The sequence below is a fragment of the Phytophthora infestans genome, genomic scaffold (assembly GCF_000142945.1).
Source record: "Phytophthora infestans T30-4 supercont1.5 genomic scaffold, whole genome shotgun sequence".
Classification (NCBI taxonomy): Eukaryota; Oomycota; class Peronosporomycetes; order Peronosporales; family Peronosporaceae; genus Phytophthora; species Phytophthora infestans.
In genome coordinates, this window is record NW_003303754.1 from 4,153,152 (window position 1) to 4,160,217 (window position 7,066).

The following is a 7,066-nucleotide window of genomic DNA, read 5'->3' on the forward strand; positions in this document are numbered from 1 at the left end:
TGCTGACGAGCTGTAGTACAAGAGTCAGTCTTCTACCGGTGCTTCGCGGTCTGACCGCGAACTTCGTTTGAAACGAACCCTCGGCGCTTGGTCTACGACGTTCCTTGGCCTGTTCTTCAGCTAAACGCATCCTCTCCGAGTATTTAAACCAATCTCCTTTAGGTTGAACGAACCCCCAGAGTGCGTTGTCAATCATACGCTGGTAGATCATCGGCGCGTTCTTTAACCCAAAGAGCATGCGTAACCACTCAAAATGTCCTAGTGCGCAGACGAACGCTGACACTTTACGCGCTCGCAAGGTCATCATGACCGCCCAGAAGCCGCTTGCTGCATCCAGCGAGCAGAAATATAGGTAGCGCTCGAGATCTGTTAACAGGTCGTCGACTAGCGGCATTGCATACTCCATGATCGCGGTGATTGCATTCACCATCTTGTAATCAATGCAGAGCCGGATGTCCAGCCCGTTCTTTTTCATCACAATCACGATCGGCGATGCCCATGGACTGTCTGAAAAGACGATCAGTCCTGCACGCAATAAAGCGCGCAGCAGCTCGTACAACTTGCCGACAAATCGCAGCGGCACGCGCCGGGCACGCTGTTTAATTGGGGCGTGCCCCTGTGTGTCGATATCGCATACCGCTCCGTAGGCTGGCGGCGGCAGTGCGTTACCACTAGCAATCAGGATGTGCTCGTGGTTCTTTAGCGTCGCGACTAGACGTTCTCGGCGTTCAGTCGACCGCTCAGGATCAGCAACATTAGGCGCAGTGAAGTCAATTGTCGTGTTGATCTCTTCGGTCAGGTCCGGCAGGAATGCCAGCTCCTTCGCGTAGTCGTCCAAGCCAATGTTGTTAGCTTGGTGTTCGTAGAAATCATTTCTCGTATCCTCCGTTGCTTCATTTCCCTCGGTTGTTAACACTCGAGCAACCGAGATGTACGTTCCGTCCAACGCCGCTACGGATTCTTCCCTTGACTCAACATTGGCATCCGCTTTGATTCCAACAGTCGGTACTTGGTCCATCTCCTTCCCATCCTGGTTTCCCATCTCTGGGCCATCTGCTGAGTCGTCGTTCGCAATATTGAATGCGTGGGCCGCCAACATATTGGGTTGTTGACTTTTGTTCCGCTCCTCGTTCTGCCGCTGTCTTGACATTTCAGAATTCGCACCAATCTTGCAATGAATACTCGGTGCCGTACTCAACACCTTCTGCGCGATGCCTGTATCCTCTGGATCAACCACCGATGTGTCGTTCGCAGATTTGGCGACACACAAGGCCGGGACAGCTTCGTCAAAACGGGTGACTCCATCCAATCCAGTGCCGTGGCTTGTCGCTTTCGTGGTTACCCCTGACTGGACACTAACACTCGTTGGCGTATGTACCACGTTTACCGGCCTCAGTAGTTCGTGTGTACGCACTACCGAGGCTTCGTTCGCGTTATTGCCTTCGCCATGGGTTGTCGTGTACGTGTCCAAAGGTTCTGCGGAAGGCTGACCGTCGGCCAAATCCCTGGCTGTCACCCCAGACGCCAGACAGGCTTCCACTCGTTCACGTTCTTCCAGGATCAGTGCCCAGCGCTCTGCACATGTCAGACGATCACTAGAATCCACTAGCGAGTCTTCTAGAGGTCGTGCTAGCACCCCACCGGGTTCTGGATAGTTCGGTCGATCAACTGCCGAAGGCTGAGTTGCAAGCCATTGTTCGTTTCACATTCACGCTGAAAGAGCTCGCGGTCTCTACAACCTTCGTAGGCCAATACTTGCCAATCTTGGTACTTCTTGGACTCCAGACGCACATAGCCGTCACCTCGTGGCAAATCCCCATCTGGAATCCACATTGCGATCGAGTCGTGTGCTGGTAGGTACACAGTTCGATCAGACACGTTGGTCAGTCGAATGCTTTGAGGCCGTCCACGTCGAAACCTCGTCACTGACGGGATTAGCTTGTTCGTTCGACGGACCCACAGTACGTGTTCCTCCAGACCGACGTGGCGCTTCGCTAGTCGGTATTCTCGCCACTCGTGCGCTTGAATGTCCAAACGCTCGGGTGGCCCGGCGTTAACATGGGAGCCGTATTCTTCGCTATCGATCATGTTCTTGGTCTTTATCAGCGGGATTTGGACTTCGTGCGGTAATTGCGCCGCGCCGTGAAACAGGTCCAACCGGATCCCAGCTGGGATCATAAAGTCGGTCCCGAGTACCACGTCGACGCCTGCACTATGCGCCATTACCCACATCTCAAACTCGTACACCATCTCCCATCCGAGCGTAATCTTGACGCACGCTCGTCGCGTCGTAGACACCTTGCCTTCGTTAATACCTTGAATGTCAATGCGGCGTCCGTGATCGGGTACATCTCGGAGTCGCAACTTCTTGGCAAAGGCGTCAGTGAATACACAAACGCTCGCTCCTGTGTCGAGGAGGATCCTCGTTCGCTGGTCGCTCACAGCGCCTTGCACCAGAGCTCTCATTCTGATCCGTCGGTCGAATTTCTTGGCCGACCACCACCCCTGTCTCTCGCCAGGGTTCAACTTCATCATCTTGGAGTGACCCTTGGGCTTGTCTCGCGCTGCACTCGAAACCAAGCCGAACGAACCCTCGCTGGTGCCCTCATCAGCATCAGCACACTCCACTCTCTCTCCAACACCTCCACCGAGGATTCTACTCCTCTCCTTTTCATTTTCCATCGCGTTCACACTTGTTACGTAATTATCAGGCCATTCACTCTGCCCCATGAAAGCAAAGATACACTCTGCTTCCATTGAAGGCTCGGTTAACTGTGACAGCCCGATAGGGACCAACCCAGTTGTAGTTGGCGGGCTGCCTAGTTTAAATGACGTTCTTGAACGACGGCCTTGAGCTCTGGCGGGAGTTCCTCCTTCGTGCCTTTAGTGCGCACGAATTTGGCAAGGTCTTGGAAGTTGCGGAAAAGTTCGCATTGTCCAGCATCGTGGAGCTGCTTGCAGAACTTGCATCGCTTGTTACAGTAGTGGGCGGAGTGACTCATGCCATCGCACACCGCGCATGGTCCGTACTGTGGGCGTCGGTTGTCGCGGTTGGAGTCACGTCGACCGCGTTGGTCCTGATTGAACCCACGGTCACTACTTCGGCGATCTTGATTGAAGCCATTCTCGCGATCAGGCACGTTTCCACGCAGTTGTCGGTTGTCTGAACGTGCGTAGGTGCCTTCAGCAGCTGCACGGCGTTCATTTTCGTTAGCAGCGGCGAGGTATCGGTCGTTTTCATCCAATGAGAAATCACCATCCGTATTATCGGGCTGAATCTCGTTGTACTCGTCTTGGACATCGTCGTAAGCGTTCGGATCTTCGTTTGAATACTCGTTGCCTCCCTGAGCAGCTTCACGACCTTCCAATTCAGCTAGTAGGTCATCCACCGTGGCTTCAATGAGCGTCACTCTCGGTTTGTTTCGATTGTCATCGCGGCGACGGTCATCACGCCGGTTGTTGCGGGCGTACCCATCGTCGCGTCGGGTATCACGACTCTTGGAGTATCGGTACTCACTGTCACGCTTGGCCATTCTCTCCTTGCCCTTGAGAACATCTTTGATGATCTCTTCAAGCTCGTGAATGTCGGCGGCTCGAGCGTGGTAGAGACTCTCCGCTAGCTTGTCATCGTCGCATGTTGCCAGGAACTGCTGTACGTGTTCTTTCGCGTCGCGACCACTCTTCTCAAAGTGTAGACGGGCGGTCCGAGCGTAGCCATTCAGCCTGTTTATGTAGTCGCACAGATGTTCATTACGTTCTCGCTTGGCGGAGTAGTAACGCGACAGTGCCGTCTGCGTGAACTGCGAGCAGTAGTAGCGGATGAACGCATCGCTCAGCAGCTTCCACTTGCGCTTCGTCTTCTTCGGAAGTTGACGGAACCAATGAATGGCTCCGTCCCGGAGACTTAGCTCAAATGGAATGCACCATTTATCGGCATCTGTGTGGGTTCCAGTCATTTCATAGACGAACCCACGGAGCCACTGCATACAGTTCTCGCTCTTGTTGCGAGAGCCTGAGAACGGCGTGATGCGATCCAGTGGTCGGTGCGAAGCCATTTCAATTCTCGGTGTCGGGTCCACGTCGTTCAGCGTCGCTAGCTCATTCATCTGACGCATCAACTCGAGTTGAGGATCTTCCTCGTCGAATGTACGCACCAAAATGTCATCGTCACTGGACGAACCATCGCTGTCGACTTGACGACGTCCGGCACCACCTTTGGGAGCTCGCGCACCGCCTCGGCGACCGAACGAACCCTCGTTACTTGCGTAAATACGTTGCATACGGCTCTCCGAGCGTGGCGTAACCATGTGCGAGTCTTGAAAGTACGTTGAAGCTTCGGTAGTGCCAAAGGCACCACGCTCAGCTCCACGCTTGGTCGGAGGAGTACGAACGAGTCGTTGAAGCGTCAACGGCAGTGGAATCTTGGACGGATCTTCATCTTGAATCATCGGTCGACTCACAGGCTGCTTTCCGGCATTGATGCTAACAGCGCCAAACGCCTTCCGAAGCTTCTTCTTCCATTTCTGGAGAGCAGCTCCGGCTTCATGTGGACTCCAATCTTGGAGCGACATCGTCGATGGGTACGTCTCGTTCTCGAACCCCAGCGACAAGTAGCGAAACTGAATCCTCGGCAACTTGGCTAGTCGAAACCGAGTTGACTGGGTATTGAAGTTCCTGCGCAAGCGCAGGCCAGTCGGCTTTTTTCTTGGGGATGGGCTTGAACAGCTGCATCCACTCATCATTCTGCATCAGCGCTTGTACGTGGTCGAAAACGCGCTTGGCGGCTGGTGTATCACCGTTGATAGGTGGGCGAGGTGCCTTCAGCAATGCTGAATGCTTTGCACTCGCCACCGAAGGTTTAGAACCCTCGGTCCCATCGTCATAATCTTCGTAGTCGGGTTCCGGTCCCGCAACATCATCGAGCTCGTCGGCGAGGTTCCTCGAAAGGGACCTGGTCGCCCCGCTCAGCCCCGATGATAGCGTGGCCGTCTCCGGCGTCGCTGCGCCTGGCTCTGGAGCCGGCGTCTTGTCTTCGTAATCTTCATAATCGTGGGCGTCAGGACCGATGTCCGCTTCGTCGTCGAAGCTCACTGAAAGCTCGGTGGCGGCTGCAAAGCGCGCGGCCGGGCTTGAACTCTCGTTGCGAGCCCCGCCAGACTTGGCAGGCGTAATTGGTACCGTCGGTTGTCCTTTCGCCATGTTTCTTGTCTTTTTCTTGTTCTTCTTCTCTTGGTAGCTCGTAAACTGGAAGGCCATACAAACAGTTCACAATGGTCACAATCTGTTCCCGGGTCGCGGCACCAGTTGTGGTGTTGGAAATCCCACGTGAACTCTAGCTACAGATGTAGTTAGGATGTTCCCACAACAATACGTCTACTAGGATAGTAAACGATCGTTCGGGCGGACCTGAAGACCCCAGTTCTGCCCTTGCACCGGGACAAACTGGACCTTGTAAACTACTTATATAGGCCAACCAGTAAAATAAGAACACGCTACTAGCACGAGCAAAGCTAGCAGGTGTTTTGAATCCTCGTGGTCCCAACAGCGGAAGGGTACCAGGCACGGGTAAGCCTTTTACGAGATCACCGAGTGTTCAACACTCGGCTGGAAGAAATAAAAGGGAGGCAATTCAAGCACTCCCAGTCGTGCAAATAGGCAACAATAAGCCGTCACGTAAAACCTCCCGATAATAATTGGCCAATACACAAAGTCTCTTGGCCTTGCCGGATGAACCCTCGCTACAGAGCTTCGAGTTCACCGACAGGCATAACACACTCAAACAAGCTTGACCTGACGCTTACCTTGAAGCCGGACTTCGCTCTGTGTGCTTGAGTGGAAATTCTGTTCTGTATTTAAGCTTACCCTTTCGGGTCTATTCCTAATAAGAAGTCCTAATCAAGTATACAAATATCAAGTGAACAATGATCCGTTATGGATCTTCTTGCATGCCAAGCGTCGTCTGCACCGTCGCATGAGCATCTTTAACGGTCCGCGCCCTGTTCCAGACGGTGAAAGTGCCTTCCAAGGGTCGCGGAGTCTTCTGCGAACTCATCCCAACCGCCACTGAGGGTTCGTACCGTAGATGGTCCGCTGAATGCGAATCCGGCCAGTCCATTATTAATAATAAGGACAGCCTGGATTCAGTGACATAGGGCCGTATCCGATACTTGTTGAAAACTCGGAGGTGACGCTGTCGAGTCCCTTGCACCTTAGCGTCTCCGTACATCACCTGACCGAGGGTTCGTCGCTTGAACAACTTGGGCGGTGTCACGTCTTTGTCGACGGGTGATACTCCGCAACTACGGAGAAATCACTACACCACAAGAAGCTCTAAGAAGAGGTCAGCCCCAGAGTTCTCCTCGGGAGGCCAATACCCTCTTGAGTTGATGGCAGCTCCCTGGCTGACGGGTGCCGCCACCGAACCCCCCCCCCGCACACGCTGGGCAGCTTGGAAATCCTCCTGCTGCTGGTCGAGGTCATTCGAGACCTCCCGGGGCTCAATGATAGCCCCCTCCTCTTCCTCTTCTTCCTCCTTCGCCTCCTCTTCATCCGAGGAGTCGAAGATACTCCGATAGGAGCGACGAGTCTCCTTCTCCTCGCGGAGTGGAGACTTAGAGGCAGTACGCTTCTTTGAGAGCTTGGCGCCTTCGGCTTTGGAGGCCTTAGCACGCGCAAGACCCTCGGCAAGCGAGAGACGTTTGCGAGGATTCTCTCCCTCATCGCCACCGGCTTTGGGAGCGTCCTTAGCCTTGACGGCCGGACTCTCAGAGCGCACAGAGGTCCTAGGACTGTGATCACCTTGATCACTAGCGGGCGACTGCACGCTGTCATCTTTGTGTTCACTGGGCACTGGGCTGTGCCCTCCCACAGAGCCCGCAGGAGCATCATGAGTGCTCTCGGACTCGGCTTCGTCCTCACTGCCAGAGTCGAACTCACGTTCTACGAACCGAGGGTTCGGACGATTGTCTGGAGAGGCCGAGGGTGACGGGCTGCTGCGTTTTCTTGTTCGCTTGCCCACATCCTTGTCGCCCGATGAACCGATCGCCTCGGAGGCCACCTGAGTAGC